General features: G+C 39.9%; 1 protein-coding gene across 2 annotated transcripts in view; it reads right to left on the bottom strand.

The window, feature by feature from the left end:
• Window positions 1-19,945, bottom strand: part of TOX (thymocyte selection associated high mobility group box) — a 364,544-nt gene that overhangs the window by 297,698 nt on the left and 46,901 nt on the right. The window contains exon 1 of one of the 2 annotated variants that reach the window (XM_049854469.1): window positions 6,370-12,110. The exons of the other annotated variant lie outside the window; for it this stretch is intronic. The gene's annotated coding sequence lies outside the window, so the exon portion shown is untranslated. Of the gene's footprint in view, window positions 1-6,369; window positions 12,111-19,945 lie in introns of those variants that run through there. 2 annotated transcript variants of the gene reach the window in all.

The following is a 19,945-nucleotide window of genomic DNA, read 5'->3' as shown; positions in this document are numbered from 1 at the left end:
CCTGTTTAAAGGGCTGAATTTTATTTTATGGAGATCTAAGAAAAGATACCTTGTGTCACTCATCACATGAAAGTTAAGCACATCAATCCAGAAAATCACGCTGTATGTTGAATTAGTTGGAAGGCCACGTTCCACCTGTTTAGGAAGCATCTGAGAGAGAAAGCAGTGCCACATGCTGCAGTCCCACATGGGAAGCAACTAGGAAATGACAAAAACCATGAGTCCTTATTGGCAACAAGTTAACTCCATTTTAACTAGCCACGTAGGAAGAGTTGATAAGGCCATGACATATGTCTAGATAAACTGTAAGATCGTTTTGAACAAGAGATGTGAGAATCTGAATTTTATTCCTGGAAGAAAGAGTATGAAAGATATCCTTTAATTCATATTTGAAGGTATTGCCTATTGTGGTTGGTTGCTGTTGAGTTGGCTCTGACTCATGGTGACCTTCCGTGCAACCGAACAAAATACTGCCCGGTCCTGTGCCATCTTCATGATCATTGGCATGTTTGAGTCCATTGTTTTGGATATTCTGTCAATCTACCTCAATGACTATATATTAACTAGTATATTCATAAATAAAAATATTATCCCGAGAAAATGCTTAAGCATAAAATGAAAAGTATGTCATAACAGTATCTATTGCTAAGTATCCACATCTTACATAGACATTACGTGTAACTAGCATTCACTATACCTGTGACACTACCAACATTGTCTGCACACAATGAGAGGTAAAGAATCATAATACATATCTCATAGGTTTGTTATGGGAATTAAACAAGTTATTATGTGAAAAACGTTGAGCACCATGTCTGGGACTCCAGAAATAATAAATGCTAGTTCCTCGTATTTCATTTAACCCTCGCAACAAATACTGGAGGCTTAGCTATAAGAAATAACTTGCCTAAAATGATGTAGTCTGACTCCAGAGCCTGTGCCCAGAGCTATGTGAATATAAACACACAGAATGTTCTCTCTCTTTCTCTCACCTCCCATGCCCCCAGACGGTCTGCATAAGCAAAACAGAGTAGATGTGAGTGGTACATACTTCCACATTACATATGTAAATGCTGGAAGAAACACACACTCAGTGGTAAAATTACATATTTTCCCTATAGCTTTATTTCCCGCATTTTCTTTAAGTAACAGGTATTACTTTAATAATCAGTTGTTTCATAAAGATCTACAAAAAACTTAAATCACGAAAACTTTTAGAAGTTTTAAATGTCTCGTGTTACTATTAATCAAGAAAACATTTAGAAGTTTTATGAGTCTCATTTACCCTATCAGCAAAGACTCTTCTTCAGTAAGAGCAATTATTATAGCATATTATTTCTTCAAGTACCAAAAGGCACCTTAGTGAACACAAAGAGTCCATGTTGCTTCCCCAAATGCCACCCAACAACTACGTTAATATTATTTGAGAACACCAAAGGGGTGCTCTAGAATTTGGAGTCCAGAAAGACAGGTCAGTCCCTGCTCTGCAGAAAAAAAGAAATAACCTGGAGATAGAAGATAAATGTCACTGTCCTGTTTTCAAAAGTTCTTAGTTTAGACACAGGCTTACTTATTATTGGAAGACTTGAAGAAAAAGCGGATTAAGCAATTTAGCATACCACGTCATTTCAGCAAGTTCCACGTTGTAATTCTGCTGAGAGGACACAAAGGCAGACTCTCGGGAGCTGCTGAAACCGTACTTGCATTTGGAAGCTAAAGCAGCTCGGCTCTGCTTGGATCTTATATGAAATTGGCTTTCCAGAAGAGCTGACTTTGGAGGGAAAAAACTAAGGACCTGTTTCACAAATACGTTCTTCAAGACGACATAGAGGTGGGGGTGAAAACGGCATGAGCAGGGCACCCTGAGTAGTGCAGAACCAGTAAGGAGGCGGGGGTCCCACAAGAGCAGAAGGAAACAGGGTCAGACCTGGAAACTGAGCAAGACTGGTTCTAACTGGTGGAAAGGGTGAACTGGACCCACATACTCAACCGATGGAAGGAAGCACCTTGATCATTTCCTTTCTCTTTTTTTCTTTTTCGAGATACTAATTTTTGTGAGAAAGTCACACTCTCATAATCCTGTGGTCAGGCCAGAGCTCATGAGACCACAAGAGTCCCTAGGTGGTACAAATGGTTAAGAGGTAGGCTGCTAATCAAAAGGTTGGAGGTTTGAGTCCACCCAGAGGTGCCTGGTGATTTATTTCCAAAACTCAGCCATTGAAAACCCTACGGAGCACAGTTCTACTCTGACACCAGGGGGTTGCCATGAGCCAGAGCTGACTCAGCCTCAGCTGGTAATGAGACCACAGCTGTAAATCCTTAAATCTCCTGTTAGCAACCATTTTGTTGGCCCCCAGGTGTCCAAAGGAGGTCAGGAGGCTCCACGCTGTCTTTCTCCACCTGCAACTCTTTCCCAAACAGCCACTATCTACCAAGAGCCTCCTATACCAGGAGCTGTCTATCAGCTGGTTTGCAATGAACGAACAAAAAACAAGGCATTTCTTTAAATGTCTTTTAAAGGGTCAGCATTTCACTTGATACGGAAACATTACGGAGAGCTCAGAGGACTCCAGGGAGCTCCCCAGCTCTGCTCTTCAGTCTGGATCAATGTGCATACACTGATAGCCAACTTCTGGGCAAGGTGAGGAGAAGGTTGGGCCTTCCTAAAGCACAGGAGGTAGGAAGTTAAAGCCCTCTATTGAGTAGCAGGAGGAATCTGGCCCAAAAAATTTGAACTCACCTTGGCTGTGGTACCCTGGTAGCATAGTGGTTAAGAGCTACAGCTGCTAACCAAAAGGTAGGCAGTTCGAATCCACCAGGCGCTGCTTGGAAACTCTAGGGGGTAGCTCTACCCTGCCTTATAAGGTTGCTATGAGCCAGAATCGACTCAATGGCAACGGGCTGGCTGGGCTGGTGGTGAACCCGCCACAGCTTTTCTGGTAGTTTGCATGAGGGGGAGTGGATAGAGGTATCTTAAAAAAGATGATGAGTACAAGTAATTAGGGAAGAAAGAGCCAGCGTACTGTAAGAAATTGTTCTCTAGAGTATAAAAAGAAGAGAACTTTAAAAACATGATATCTTTTTATTGCCCTTCCACCACTACTACCAAAATTAAAATAATACATCCTTGAGTATGCTACCTTTCTAAGATACTGAGAAGGTGGTCCAGTTTTTGAGATTCAACTAAATATTAGGTGAGCTCCCACAGAATTCCCCATTCCGGTACCTTCAGGTATGGGGAGAAAACAATTTAATTGGAAGGTAAAAAGAAGAAAACCTTATACTACCTTTTAACATTATTTTACTGAGAAATATCACCTCGTGGGTAAACACCCAGAATGGAAAAGTAAAAAGAACTAGTAATAAATGTATCATCTCTGAACAATATAAATACTAATATTGTTTCTTAAATGTCCACACAGTGGTCTACTGTCACATTAGATACCATGGGTTTACACTATTATTCGAGAAATAATTTCCTATCAGGGGGCCCATATTTCAATACAGAAAGGATTACATTATTTGTCAAGGAAAACACATTACTCCTTGAAAGGCAGAAACGTTGACCTTGGCAAGCACTTGGCAAGATTGTTCCCCACTTGACTTCCCTTATGTGGCGTGGGGGAGAACACATATTTTCTGCTGCTTGGTGGCATTGTTTCAAAAAACTCTCCTTATTGTGGCCAGAAATAAGTAGACGATGTCTAGAAAAGAGTTCACACAGTGTTGGGAAATGATGGAATTCTTATTTCCGCCATTTATGTTCTGTAGTAAAAGATTTTTCAGAAGGAAAAGAACCTAAGTTTGGTATGAAATGGGCTGGCTTAATGGCTGCTTATCTTTTTCCCTTGAAACAAATAATCAGAAACAAATCAAATTAAGTATTCTTTGATCGAATTCTAAAACTATTTAACTATTTCCCATTATATTAAGATACTTAGGATGCTAGTACCTTATTAATCAGCTTTGTTTCAAGTGGTATTAGCATGATTTTTTTATAATAACTGAAAGTAGACTGATTGTGCCAGAACACAACTCTGTATCCTCCTGTATCTCTATCTCTTGTTGAAGGGTGACTCAAGTCTATCTGAAGGGATCTCCTTATCTGAACTCTTTCCTTCTTTCTTATCCCTCTGCCTCCCAATCCTACTATTATCACTTAATTAATACTAAAACAAAACAAAACAAAAAAACCCTAAATAATACTAACAACATAATAATAATAAATAATGAGGGCAAATATTTATGGAGTGCTTATAAAAAAAAAAATTTTTTTTTTTATTGTGTGCCATAAAAAAGGAGCCCCAGTGGCTCAGTGGTTAAAGTACTCAACTGTTAACCAAAAGGTCAGTGGTTCTAACCCACAAGTTGCTCCGTGGGAGAAAGATGTGGCAGTCTCATTCCGTAAAGATTTAGAGCATTGGAAACCCTGTGGGGAACTTCTGCTCTGTCTGATAGGGTCGCTATGAGCTGGAATCAACTCGAGGACAAAAGGTTGTTTTTGTTTGTTTTTGGGGGGAGTATTGTCTGCCCAGAACTTTTCTAAGGAATATTTGCATGTTATGCCATGCAATTCTCTAGCAACATCGCAAACCAGATAATACCGTTATCCCATGTTACAAATGGGGAAGCCAGGGCTCAGAGAGTTTGACTATAACCTGCCACTGTCACAAAACCAGTCAATGGTAGGTCCAGGATATTTATTTCTGAGGCACAGTGCTGACAGATTCTCCATAAAAGCAAATCACACTCGTGGTTTCGGCCCGTTCTCATTCTGTATAAAGGATGAGAAATTAAAGCCATTCATAACCAACCAAGGCAAGCCGGAGAGAACTCTACTGTTGGGTAAAAACTCACTGGAAAATGCAATAGAATTTTTCATGCTGAATGTGCCTTCCTTTTGTTAATCCCTGTACTCAAAATCTACCGTAGAGCTCCATCCCTTCTCTTCACTGAGAAATGAGTCAGCAAGGATTACAGGAGATTACCAAGAGACTGCATGGTAAAAATGCTAAATTGTAAACAATGCAAAATAGAAAATGTAAATATATATTTTTCAAAAGTACAAACCATATCTGTGTTTGACCATGAGTATATATATACATAAAAACATGTTATTAAATGACTGGATTGAGGTACGAATGACAACGTTTGAGTTTCTAAAGAATCAATGCGAAAGCAATTGGTACTGATTGCTTGGATCAAAGGCACCTGATAAAAACATTCCATGAAAAGCAATACCATAAGCCAGTTCCACCCCTGTGAACAGACATACGGCCTGTCTCTAAAACATAATGTGCAGTAAAGGTTTAGTAATCACCTGGCATTTCCTCTCCTTATGGTCTCCTCCTCTGTAATTTCCTATACCACAATTTTTAAATAAAATTTGTAAATGTTTATTTGGTAAAAATCCCCTTTCCTCTCTACCCATAAGCCCTCAAAAAACCCACTGCTGCCTAATCAATTCTGACTCGTAGAAACCCTATAGCAACCCCATAGAACAGAGCAGAACTGCCCCACAGGGTTTCCAAGGCGGTCAGTCTTTAGGGAAACAGACTGCCATATCTTTCTCCCATGGAGCCGCTGGTGGGTTTGAACCATCGACCTATTGGTAAGTAGCCCAGCACTTAATCACTGCACCACCAGGGCTCCTTCCATTAAGCCCTCACTACCAGCCAAACCCCACTAGCCTTTAAGATTCTTTGCCAGTTTCATAGTTGACAGCCAAGTGATCTAGATAGGAGGTCGGTAACTCCTTAAAGAAAGCCTGTTTCTTTACTTTTGGTTATTCCACCATTTGACACTCTCCTACATAAAGCAACCTGGATTACAAAAAATCTACAGAGTCTGGAATTCCCATCCTCTCAGACAGCACCATGGAAAATGAAGGCTGAGCTCGAGAGAACGGGATTCCTGCCCATTGCCTGTGCCGGGGGCACGGCGCAAAGTGCAGAGCAAGGTCACTCTCATTCCTCTGGAGTCTCCTTCTTGGCCCTTCTCAAGACTCAGTCAACTTGTTCTCTTTATTTGGAATTTACAAATTCACAACTTTTTTGAGGACTATTTACTTTTCCTAATCCAGAAACATCTAGAAGAGGCCTTCAGTAAAGCATTTTGAGATCTCCAGGTGTCTTCAACCCCAGAAAAGGCTGCTGTAGCAGCTGCATGGTACTTCTGTAACAGAACCAAAGGTGCTCAAACCCAACCTAAAAGTCAGGTGGAAAGCAGTGAGGAGATACAAATTACCCCCACCCTTGTCACAATGTGCCTCTCCTTCCTCCTATCTCTGTCTCTCTTTGTCTTTTCTAAGATCTGATACCACCCCACATCCTTCCTTTGGGCTTCCATAAATATCCCTTAGGTACTTACCGCTCACCAAGCATATCGTTAGAAGACCTGGGGAACTTTGAAATGAATAGGACGAAGATGTCCTGTCTTCATAATTCAAGGTCAAGAAGATGAGACTTACAAATTGAAGAATTACAAAACAGTGTGATATAATGGAGGCTTGGGGTGGAGGAGGATGGTAGGAGTTGAAATGGAGATACCTAGCCACCTGAAGGTTGAGGAAGCCTTCAAGAGAATAAGTCCTTAAACTAGACTGAAAGAAGGAATACAATCCTGCTAGTAGACAAGGGGAAGAACGTATCTAAATAAATCTCCTTTTAGAGCAAAAATACACACAAGGTGGGGATGGGCGGTGGCGCCTGAGAGAGGATGACTCAAGAAAGCATAACAGTTTTATAAATATGGACATTGTAGCTGGATAATTCAACATGATTGGGTCTGAGGGGGCATGGGAGCAGGCAGTTTCTGCTTAAAGCCCTTCTGTGAGTGTGCTTGACCTGCAGGAGGAGTACCACCTCCTCTAAGTGGAAAGCTCCAAGGGTTACTGCAGACCCCTCATCTTTCCCACTTAAAAAAAAGATTCAATAACTGCTCCCCAGTGACAGAGGCTGAGGCAAGTCATCAATTTCCTCAAACCTTTAGTTCTTACAAGTCACGTCAGGCCACCTGTATACCTTGTTTCCTCAACAACTGTAAGACCTATTGATGATTATCAGCATGAGGAAAGTATTGTGTGTGTGAGAGAGAGAGAGAGAGGGAAAGAGAGAAATAAAATTATAGAAGACAAGGAAAAACAACTGAATCTATCACTAAGCTTAAAATTTATGGTGATAAATCAAGTTTTTCTTTCCCCTGGAAATATGGGTTAACTTCTCAAAACAATCTAACTTAATGTCTTTATCAAGGAAATAGAACCATATGAATCTTGCATAGTAAAGAAAAAAGCTTCTGAATTCATTCTATATTATTACATTTTCCTATGTTTTTTGTTAAATTAAGCTTGTGAAGTTCTTTAGAAAAAAGCATCTTTTTTTGGCCTTAAAATGCGTCTTTTCTTTTTTTGTAGCTGATATTAATGACAAGGCTATAGGGTCATTATGAGTTGGAATCAGCTCGACAGCACAGAACAACAGTTACTGAGAACCTACACATTCTGCAACAGAACTGTTTAAAAATTAAGGATTAAGTATGTGAAGATTTCAATCTGACATTGTAACTACCGATATTGTATACAGGATGTGGGCTAAGACAAAGAGGGTTTGCTTGTTAACTGAGTATATACAAGTAAACATTTTAAACAACTTAGGTTAATTGCCAGTAATTGCTTATCTTTATGTTCCTTACTTAGAAATACAATTTACAGATTTTTTCCAAAATTTTTTCATAAAACTGAATGTTGACCAGACTTTTCTAGCTAATGGTGGAATTACTTGACCAGGAAACAGATTTTTACTGAGAGCATAGCTTTACACTTAATCTCCACAAGAAAACAGTACTCCAGTTTTGTGTTTCTGAAAATCATCATTGTAAATCACGCAAATGGAAACGTCTATAGGCATATTTAAGTAAAGGAAAACATCTTTTATTCCTTCTGCTGTGATATATCATATACATATCAGCTATACATATGATACATATGTATGAGCTATGATATGCATTCCTGGAGGATCAATGTGCTAAAAGTACTATAAAACCCACTGCCATGGAGGTGATTCCAACTCATGGCAATCCTATAGGACAGAGGAGAACTGCCTCACAGGGTTTCCAAGGCTATAAATCTTTATGGAAACAGACTGCCACATCTTTCTTCCCTGGAGCGGCCAGCGGGTTAGAATCACTGATCTTTAGGTTAGCAACTAAGCACTTTAACCAATGTGCCATCAGGGCTCCAAATGTACTATTAAAAAAAACCAAAACACCAAACCCCTTGCCATTGAGTCAATTCGGACTCAAAGTGGCCCTACTGGACAGAGCAGAATTGCCCCATAAGGTTTCCAAGCAGTGGCTGGTGTATTTGAACTGCCAACCTTTTGGTTAGCAGCCGAGCTCTTAACTACTATGCTAGCAGGGCAGTAAATATACTATAGAGAGAATAAAAGACATTGGAAATGACCTAGGTCTTAAATCCTTTGATTAATTCCACTGGGATTATTCAAGTGCTTAGAAGAAGGGGGTGAAAACCAAGGGAGAAGGGAGACAGATACAAGCGCCTGTTGTAATTATTGTGTTCCCCGTGGTCTCAAATGCTAAAAATGAGTGTTTCCGCTATTACCAGGACATAGGCCTTTCTCACTGCAGAGCTATTAGCATATATAATGCACACGTCTGAAAACCACGGCTTTCGAGTCATTCTTTGGAGACCTTTAGGGATCTGGATTATTGCATAGTTCTGAATCATAGTCAGAGTAGAAATTGTAGTCCTCTAGTTTTCCACCATATGTAAAAAATCACTTCCAGCAATTTTACATATTTAATAGCAGAGTCTTTCCAAAAAATTAAAAACGTTCTCATTGTCATAACTTTGGAAAAAATCGCTTTAGAACTTAAAAAGAGAAAGACGTATTAACAGGATACTTCAGCGCCAGCATTTCTGTCAACAAGATGATTTAAACACACAACTCTAACGTTTAATCCTGTAATTTTTTTAAATAAATAACTGGACAAGCTTCTCTACTGTCAAAACACAGACGAGCTACTGATCTGCTTACACCGTCCTAGGGCACATAAAGTCACAGGAAAATGAAAGGCATTAATTTGTACCTTCTGTACGTTTCCTCCTGTGTTTTGGGGTCAGAAATTATACCTCCACATACTCTACATTTTTTTCTTATGATTTCAGTTTTTTCATCATAGAAGTAGAATAAAGAATGTGACTTCTCTTATTTCAGCCTGTGCCAATTTAGCATATATTAAATTGTCTGCATAATTTTTTTTAAATAAAAGGACCATTCTAATGTTAATTTGAATCAATCTTCCAAACATATGATTCTAGGTTTCTAAAAGGGGCCTACTTGAGGAGGCTTTTAAAAAGTGAACAAAAAAGCGCCCCGAGGCTGTCCAATTCCCATGTGACCTTCTTACGTGAAAAAGGAACTGCTTTGGTTAAGAATAAACTCCCACAAGCTCAGGTTCACGCGAACACGCCAGCACGTCAGTGAGGAAATGAGGCAGCACGCAGTAACTCCTTGCCTACCAGTAAAAGGACACTGTATTTACTTAAAATTGTTGGCAGAAATTCTCAATTAAATTACTTTTACTGAAATAACATTTTCATAATTAAAAAAAAGAATAATAATAACCTATCTCTCCCAACCCAAAACCCCACTGCCGTCAAGTCGATTCCAACTCATAGCGACCCTACAGGACAGAGTAGAACTGCCCCATAGAGTTTCCAAGGAGCTCCTGGCGGATTTGAACTGCCGACCTCTTGGTTAGCAGCCAAAGAGCTAACAAAAAATAATCACTGTAACTTAAAATGGGCAGAGGAGTAATGCAATTGTTAGGATCAATGTGACTAATTTGGATTACAACTGCCCATTAGTTTGGTGGTGGTCAGTGATTCAGAGGCCACGAGTAGCCTCTGTTGCCATCTACAGTTACTACAAACTAGATGGCAAGTTTCATTATGAATGATTTTTTGGAGAAAGTAATAGTGCAATTTTATATGATTATATTTTTATTTGCATATTGGAATCCTGGATTATTAGATCCAATTAAAGCAAACCTAATTCGACTCTGTCCTTTTACAAATGAGGAAACTGAGGCCCAGAAAAGTTGGATGATTCACTCCTAATCATTTAGACAGTTAGTAGAAGGACTAATTCTGGAACTCAGCAGCTTCCACTGCACAGCTCTGTCAGAGAGCCGAAACATCTTATCTTCATGGATAAAGGAACAAAAAAGAAAACACAGCATCATCTATTTGGATTATGGTAGAAACAAAATCACAACTCCTGTTCCACGCTCAGGTTCCGTTTCCTTCACTCTTGGTTCTCTCTTTCTCCCGCGAGAACCAATGCTCACGTGGTACCAAAAAACCAAAAACTCAACCAGATTACGTCACACATATTGACAAAACCAATCAGCCAACAAAATGTCTCTATAATTTACTAACAACAGTTTTAATGAGAGCAAAATTTTCTATGGGGAAAAAAACAAAAGCAGCCAACCTAATTCTGAATGTTGAATGCCTTCCAAATGGATCAAAGATAGGCAAACCAGACAAACGATTAACTCCAGTGTTGGCAGGTACACAGGAAGAAGGAGGGCCATTTAAATGAGAAGGGAAAGTATACCCAAAGAAAACAGACCCACCCTCTTCCTTCTTGGATATTGCTGAATGCCCTGCCTGTGAAAAGTAAAAAACATCATACCGCACAGTGTACCGAATAAAGTTTCTACCACTCAGAAGAGGGTTTACAATAGCTTCATACATGAATACATACTGGATAATGCATGAACAAGTATGGCGAAAACCTACCCAAACCGGAAGCTTGTTACACGTATGTAAGAACAACACCAGTAAACGTTCATTAGCATCCTTCTCCATTCTTAGGTCAAGGTAAAGTACAAATGTGTGAAACCACCACACGGCAGTTGCATTTTTTTTTTTTTTTTGGAGCAGTTAATAGAAACAGTATCAGATACTATTACAATCTTCACTAGTTGCAGCAGAAAAAAATCAAAAAGTAAATACAAGTTAAATCTTGAAATTCTATTTGTGATAATAAGTAATTTTCAAAAAAGCCCCTGGTTTGTAGTAATTATGCATTGCTTCCCTGACTCCAAGCCCAGTTAAATTCATTCTCCAATTCTTTGCATTGCAAAACTTCCCCAAGACTCTTTCAGTAAACTACCTGTTACATTTTTACCTTTTCTGCTCTGGGTAATATTGAACTGAACCACAAAAAGGTCACTTGAACTCAGAGGCCCCAGCTAGTCTAATTTGCAAATTAATTTTCTTGTTGACTCTCAGTTACTCTCAATTTACAAGCCTGAGCGTCAAACTCACTATAACCAAAAACTCGTTAGGACTAAAACACAATAAAATATAATATTAATAAAAATAATGCAGTGCATTTAACATATGATTGGACCCAAACTGGTGAACACGTCAATATTATGCAAACTGTGCTCCACAGAAGACGAAAGCGTGAATGTGCCTGAAGCTGTGAAGAAGTACTGAGGGGAAGAGGGAGGGTCTTGGGGAAACATTGAGTTAAACCAAGTTAGCCAAGTGTCTTTCCCACAGAGCCTCTCAACCCACTGCTGTGGGGTTGATTCCAACTTCCGTAGGGTTTCCGACCCCCATAGGGTTTCCGACCCCCACAGGGTTTCCGACCCCCATAGGGTTTCCACGGCTGTAAATCTGATGGAAGCACACTGCCACACCTTTCTCCGGAGAAGCAGCTGGTGGTTTCCAACCACGACCTTTGCGTTAGTAGTCCATTGCTTGAATTGCTGCGCCACTAAGGTTCCATGCAGAGCCTCTTGTTGTTGTTGTTAGGTGTCATCGAGTTGGTTCCGACTCATAGCAACCCTATAGGACAGAGTAGAACTGCCCCATAGGGTTTCCAAAGAGCAGCCATTGGATTTGAACTGTCCACTTTGTGGTTAGCAGCAGAGATTTTAACCACTGCACCAGCAGAACCTCTTAATGCCTCTTAATCCCACTGCAAATCTAGAACAAGGGAGGTTTGGTATTCTATCATTTTCTAAACTTATTTAGGCATAGAGAAAAAGAGTTTCCTAGATAACTCTCCACTTGTGAAAAAAATATATATATAACTATCTTAAAGATCTATCTTGATTAATGTTTGAATTTAAAACTACAGTAACAGCAAACATAACACATTATGGTTTCTAAATACATTCCTTCCTCCCAAATGCACTGTGAAAACTGAAGCTTAGGTTTCAGTAAAATGGAAGAAAGAGGAGGTGGCTCCAAAGATCCGGCTCCTTTCATGAAAAAAACAGAGGGCCTTAGAGCCTATTTAAAACTCCATCCTCAGAGTTATGGACACAAGAATAAAATATAAAGACTTTATTTCACTTATTGAATCTGCATATCTGACATACTAGAGGTTTTTCAAACATCTTTCTCTGATGGAAAATGACATTTCTTTCCTTATTTTTCCAAAAATATAAAATCATATTTGCTTTTCCTCTCTGGCATGAAAAGGTATAATAACAATTAACTTTTGCATATATAAACACTAGAAATAAAAATAATTAATCTAACTATGTGATTTGAAAATCTAACGTGTGAAGATTAGGCCTTATAAAGAGGCACAAGGGTGCAATGAGTTCCGACACGTCAAGCTCTTTTAACCATTCCTACCTCAGTCTGTTAAAACTTACTGCGGTCAAGCCGATTCTGACTCACAGAGACCCTAAAGCATCAGGTAGAACTGCCCCACAGGGTTTCCAAGGAGCACCTGGCAGATTCGAACTGTCCACTTTTTGATTATCGGCCATAGCTCTTAACTGCTACGCCACCAGACTTTCCAGAGTGAGGGTTATATAATATTTGTTATTATTACTATGCTTGCCATGCCTTTGCATAAGTCCTTATTTTTGCATATTTAGCATTCAGACGGGTTTCCCTAAGACCCCTGCATTTTATCGTTGATTTTACTGAAACATGTTCACTAACTCTGAAGGGCGAAAATAATAAATTTAAAAAGCAGAAAAAAGTTATGATATGTTTCTCAAACAATGACCAAGTAAGAAAAAGCATTCTCTATGATAGGTTACGGGGATATAAAATTAAATGTAATATGTCTCAATCGCAGTTAGAAGTTACAGCAGGAAATAACCAGGATTGGGGGGAGGGGTGTAAAGTTTGAAACTCTTGATTTCGACATGAAAGATATTTAATTATAGATGCCTAATTGATAACTGGGAAACCGTGGTGGTGTAGTGGTTAAGAGTTTCACTGCTAACCAAAAGGTCAGCAGTTCGAATCCACCAGCTGCACCTTGGAAACCCTAAGGCGCAGTTCTACCCTGTCCTATAGGGTCGCTATGAGTCAGATGGCTATGGGTTTGGGTTTTTTAATAGATAATTAGAGCCCTGGTAATGCAGTGGTTAAGAGCTTGGCTACTTAATGAGGTTGGCAGTTCAAATTCACCAGGTGCTCCTTGGAGACCCTACAGGGCAGTTCTACCCTGTCCAATAGGGTTGCTAAGAGTCAGAAGTGCCTCAACAGCAATGGGTTTAATTTTGGTGCCACAATGATAAACCAGTCAGTTCAAACCCACCCACCAGCTCTGCGGGAGAAAATTCCAGGCAGTCTGCTTCCGCAAAGATTACAGTCTGAAAAACTCTATGGGGCAGTTCTACTCTGCCCTATGAGGTTGCTACGAACCGGAACTGACTCGATGGCACACCTAACTACAATAACAAATTGGCAAGACGAGGAAAGAAATTTGGATTGAAGATATAATTTTAGAGACATCAGCTTATGGGTAGTGGTTGAATCCATTTGTTAGGAAAAGATCATGTTGGTTAACTGTTGCCTGGATGGAAGTACTAAGACAAGGTATGGGGAGTTCCAGCATTCTCAACAATGACTCTTAACCACACCATTCCCAAACTTAGCACACTCCCACCTGTGACATCTCCAAAAGAGACAGCAATTTTCAGTGAATTAAAAAGCATTGCCTTATTGAGCTGAGAAATCCACAGAAGAACAACCTGGGAAGAAACAGCCAGAAAGGTACAAAAAAAAAAAAAAAGGATCTACTGTGCAGTGAGTAAGGTACTGAAGAGATTTCAAAAAAGAAAGTTGGCACTGGACTTGACAACTTGTTGACCCTTCAAGATCGATAAGGGTACAAGAAAAGTCTAGTGCAACAACAAGCCAAAACAGATGAAGACCTAGTGTGTAACAAGAACAGGCTGACCTTTCAATAATCTTGATTGTAATTTAAAGAGGTTAGGAGAGAAATTTAAAGACCAACTTGGATCCAAGCGTTTGTATTTCAAGATGGAAAAGACAAAACCATGTTTGCATGTGGTGTAGACTCAAGATTGAAGAAGGCAAGAGAGATAGAAGATGGTTGAGAGAGCAATGTCATTGTGGGATGAGGGAAAAGGTAGAGAAAACACAGGGTGAGGCCTCAGTCTTACCTGGGAGAAGGACGCCTCCTCCACTAAGACTCAGTGTCAATAAAAGATAGTCGTGGGTGCAGACAAGTTTTTAGATGTTGTGATTAAAAGGAGATACTTTTTCATTTATTAGTCTCTATTTCCCTCTAAAAATAGGTCCCTGGGTGGCATACATAGTTTGTGCTCAACTACTAACCTAAAGGTTGGTGATTCGAATCCACGCAGCAGCACCATTGAAGAAGGCTTAGCAATCTGTATCCATCAAAATTACAGCCAAGAAAACCCTATGGAACAGTTCAACTCTATAACGCATGGAGTCACCACGAGTTGGAACTGACTCAATGGCAACAGGTTAGAGTTTGGTTTCATATTTTCCTCTGAAGTATGTTTTAAGGTCATCTTCTAAAAATGATGAAGTGAGCGGGCTAGTCAGTTTGGAAAAGGGGTAAAAGTTTGATGTTACCTCTGAGGAGCGGGGAGACGGGGCTGATGCAATCACATGATCGTCCCCTGACAAAGACAAAGAATATCAATCACAGATAAAGCTAGAAATATTTTTCAAGAGAGCAATGTTACTGGTTTTGCAGATAGGGGTGGCATTTACACAAGGAAATCATTATCAGCTACATTATAAACTGCAACTGGCTGAAATACCTTCCTCTTCCTACAATAATCATGAAAAGACATGGGGAGATATCAAAGGTCAGGCAAGTATAGTACCTAATTCACTGAGATACCATTTAAAAGGAGGGACGAAATGAGGAAGGGGGAAGAGCTTCGGACCAGGAGGGAAGTTTCAGAATCCCCAAATTCAGGTCACCCTAGTGTTGACACTCTCATCGTCCTCTTCATGTGCTGCAAAGCATCAACCAACTGTTTAAGTCTCAGGATGTGATGTGAACAAGCTGTCAAGGTTCAGAGGGAATGCTCTCTACTCAAGGGCACCTTTTCCCATTAGATGTCAATCCTCAGAAAAGAACATGCTCCTTTCTTAATTAACTGCTCAACTATCAAGTTCAAATGACATGCTTGTTTTAATTAAAAGGAGTGGCACACTTAAAACTAAATGTATAAAGAGAGATTGAAATACATTAACTTTAGAATTATGAGATAGCTGAACTACCGCATAGTTTTTCTGGTCACAGTGTCCCAAGGTGTTGAATTAGGGTTGAGCCCAGAAAGGCAAAATTAAATGGAGACCCGAGCAATTACTTGTGAATTGCATCTAGGTAAGTTTTGGCCACAGCAGGCTATGAGGGTTTATGGCATGGACATGCATGGGTATTCCTCTATCTCCACTCACTGAGTTCTCCAAATCATCGGCTCTGCCATCCTGTGATCCAACTACTTAGAGAGACGGCCAAAGAAGACAAATGGATAAACTAGGAATACGAAAAAAAAAAAAAAAAAAAATCCAAATTGTTCTAAATTTTCTATTCTATTGTCTTAAGTCTTCATGTTTTCCATTGGGACAGAGTACTGCAGAATACTTTTATATTTTAACAACTGATCAAAATTGTTACAAAGTAATGACAGGGTAGAGAGAAGGGGTGCGCTGTCTCATTGGGGGAGAGCAGCCAGGAATATATATAGGAATATACAGCAAGGTGTATATAAATATCTGTATGAGAGACTGACTTGATTTGTAAACTTTCACTTAAACAAATTTTTTTTAAAGTCATTATAAAGAAACAAGTATAAAAGTTAAAATTACATCAAGGGTGTCAGTTTTCACGTTCTCTCAAGTCCAGGGCTTCCTTGGATTTCCTTAGTCTCCCTCCCTTGCCTCCAGCCTCGCCAGGGATTATACATGATTGGTGTTTGGTAAATGTATGTTGAGTTGAACTCTGTTGTAGTTCAAGTAAATTTTGTACTTAATTGTGACTACATAAACCAACAGATCAACATGCTAACCAGAAAGAAGGTAATACTTCTGCACATCTCATCAGCAACAACAAAAAAAAAAACAGTTTAGATCGTACCCTTCCTTGATTAGTAATGCATTCTGATAAAGCCAATAAAAAAAGAGAGAAAAAAGATATTTTTCAAATAATGTCCCTAAATTTGTTACCTGTAAGCAGAAACAATACTGAATTTCTTTTCCTGTTCTTACCACTGCTGGATTACAGCAGACCAAAGCCATCATCACAACCAAAGGACACAGGTAGGGTTTCTATTCAAGAAGAAGAGCTGAGGAAACTGCCCGAGGTAAAGGTCATTTTAAAAAAATATTTAATATAATTTAGGGAAACTATCTACATTTGAGCTCTGGTGGCACCATGGTTAGGAAACCCTGGTGGCATAGGGGTTAAGTGCTACAGCTGCTAACCAAAAGGTCGGCAGTTCGAATCTGCCAGGCGCTCCTTGGAAACTCTACCGGGCAGTTCTACTCTGTCCTATAGGGTCGCTATGAGTTGGAATCGACTTGACGGCACTGGGTTCAGTTTTGGTTTTGGTTTGGCACCATGGTTAAGCGATTGGTTGCTAAAGAAAGGTAGTCAGTTTGAACCCACCAGTCACTTCTCAGGGGAAAGATATGGCAGTCTGCTTTCCCAAAGATTTACAGTCTTGGAAACCCTACTGGGAGTTCTACTCTGTCATATAGGGTCACTATGAGTCAGAACCAACTCCATAGCAATGGGATCCACATTATGCTAATAATCGGTAATTTATACAGTAAGCAACTGAGGAACTTGTTTATATCTTCCTCTGACACAGTCATAGAGCTGCATATCACAGAGACTTTGAAACTACAGCAATCCTTGTAGACCCTGAGACTATCTTTTCCAGCCATGGCGTCCCACTTTGGGAAACACAAGTAAGCGTGCATGTCATTTACCAATCATACCCCAGGGCCTTAGATTCTGACTCTTATGGACCCTATAGGACAGAGTAGAACTGCCCCACAGGTTTTCCAAAGCTGTTATCTTTACGGAAGCAGACTGCCACATCTTCCTCCTGCAGAACGGCTGGTGGGTTCTAATCGCTGACCTTTCATTAGCAGGCCAGCACTTAACTACTGGGCCACCAGGGCTTCTTTTACCAACCACAGTAGTTATAATTCTTCCATTATTATATTACAGTGATTTCAAGTGCCATACATTTAATAATATTTTTAAGTTAAAGTGAATTTTATTATTTGCAACATAAACCGGTTGCTGTCGAGTTGATTCCGATTCATAGCGACACCACAGGACGGAGCTGAACTGCCCCACAGAGTTTCCAAGCAGCGCCTGGTGGATTCCGACTGCTGAACGGTTCGTTTACCAGCCGTAGCACTTAACCATTATGCTACCAGGGTTTCCATTTGCAACACATCAGATAATAATTTCATTTTCTTCTCAAATTTTCACTAAAGTTTTAAAAAAAAATTTTTTGTATTTTGGTTGGCATTTTTTTAATTAATGTTAAACTCAAATACTTGTATTTTTAATACTGGCTAAAAGTAATTAATTTACATAAAATATGTGACAGGGCAGTTATTTACAAATTCCTTTAAAAATAAATGATTCTCCCATCTTTTGGCTCTCTTCTGAATGGAAAATTAAGGCCAGATTCCTCCTCTTCTTCTCTCCTCTCCCCACATTTTTTAATGGGTCTTTCACATCTATACAATGATAAGCTGGGGATGGATTTCTGAACTATGGCTTCAAACACTAACAACCAACCCATATAACAGCTCCTACCTGTGAACATCCAAACCTCTATCTGTTGTTGTTGTGTGCCACCGAGTCAATTCCTACTCATAGCGACCCCATAGGACAGAGTAGAACTGCCCCATCGGGTTTCCAAGGAGTGGCTGGTGGATTCAAACGGCCAACCTTTTGGTGAGCAGCCATAGCTCTTAACCACTGTGCCACCAGGGCTCCACACCTCTAACTAGGCTTCCACTATCATCCCAGAGGGGGTTGAGAACATCTCACAGGTCAGCATTATATGAACGTTGTTAGATTCCACAGCCGTCATAACCTTTGCTTTTTGTTAACTGTCCCTTTGTTGTGCCATAGAAATGACTGCGAAAACCTCAAAAAAGAAGTCAAAACACCAACAAATATCCAAAACTATATCGCACAAAACCACGCCAAATACATTGCTTGAAACCCAAACAGCTATTGAGGTTGGCAGGGGTGCGGGGATCACAGGTAAAGTATTTAGAATGCAATTTATTTTACGGCCAGCATGGATAGTAGAACATTTTTTTAATCTCATTTTTTCTATCACAAAATTCAAGTCTTCAAGACATTATCACTGGATAGTATCCCAGAAAATTAAACACAAATCCCTTGCTGGAGAAAAAAGGTTTAATGCTCGGGTCCCTATAAATTATGTAATGGGAATAAAAAGTCTTCCCTTAGACAGATTGGAAGAACTGACTTAAACAATATTAAATATTCCATCTAGAAACGATATGCCATAATAAGCTCAGTTTGCCCCTCTGCCCTCCAAAGGATTCCAAAATACATGTCTGTGTTGTTATGGGTACTTCCTTCAAGACCCTTCATCTCAATAGCATGGATTCAGGGTGTCTTGTAGACACTACTATACAAAGATAAAACACTAATTTTAAAAGTTCATAAAAGTCTTTCATTTTTCCATTGTCCCTGAATTTATATATCCCAGTGTGTTTTTTTTTTTTTTTTTAAAGCTTGGATTATCTAGATAACAATGTCAATTTTCCATTCCAATCCATGGCAACGAGCACTCTCAAGGCTCATTTAAGAGTAAGTAACCTTGGGCAAGTCGCTTAACCTCTCAGTTCTTAATTTCTCCAATGACAAATCTATCTGTAAACACACGGTGTATAAGCTCTGAACAAATATCTATTAAACTTCAAGTAAAGAGAGGCAAAGAACTTGTGTTCTCTGCTAATAGCGCTGTCCAAGTGCCTACGTGATGGGCGCCTATGAAATCTATGGCTAGCTAACTAGAAATGCAACACCTAGACAGGAAAAGTCAATTTGCATTTCTCAGCAAAATGCTGAATATATGCGGAATGGAGAAAAACAAGTCAGTAAAGAGTGAAGCCCTTCCGGGTAAGAAAACTTATCATTCAAGCAGTAAGTATTGAATGGACCTCTCTCTAACCAGATGCAGCTAAATGAAAAATGTCTGGCCCCTAAGGGCCCATCCTGATCATTAAAACATTATATATTCACACACACACACAATGATAAAACCACAACGAAATACAGAATGAAGCACAGTCACGCACCACCGCCTGATATCCGTTCAGCCAGTGTCTGACCACATATACATCTGTGGTCTGTAAGTTCAGAAATCCCGATCAGAGAACAGGATGGAGTGGACATAACCAGTCGTAGCCAGGAGGGAGCTGCCACCTTCGCACCTCAGACCAGCTCGTGCTTGGGGAACCTACCCTGGACTTGCGCCTCGCCCCTAGATGTCGTGCTCAGCGAACTGGGTCTGCAGGGCTGTCTGGGGCTCCGAAGGGCCTAACACCTTTCCCCGTGCCCCAAGGCCTAGC

Source organism: Elephas maximus, chromosome 15, assembly GCF_024166365.1.
Source record: "Elephas maximus indicus isolate mEleMax1 chromosome 15, mEleMax1 primary haplotype, whole genome shotgun sequence".
Lineage (NCBI taxonomy): Eukaryota > Metazoa > Chordata > Mammalia > Proboscidea > Elephantidae > Elephas > Elephas maximus.
This window is presented reverse-complemented; position numbering and strand designations above follow the sequence as displayed.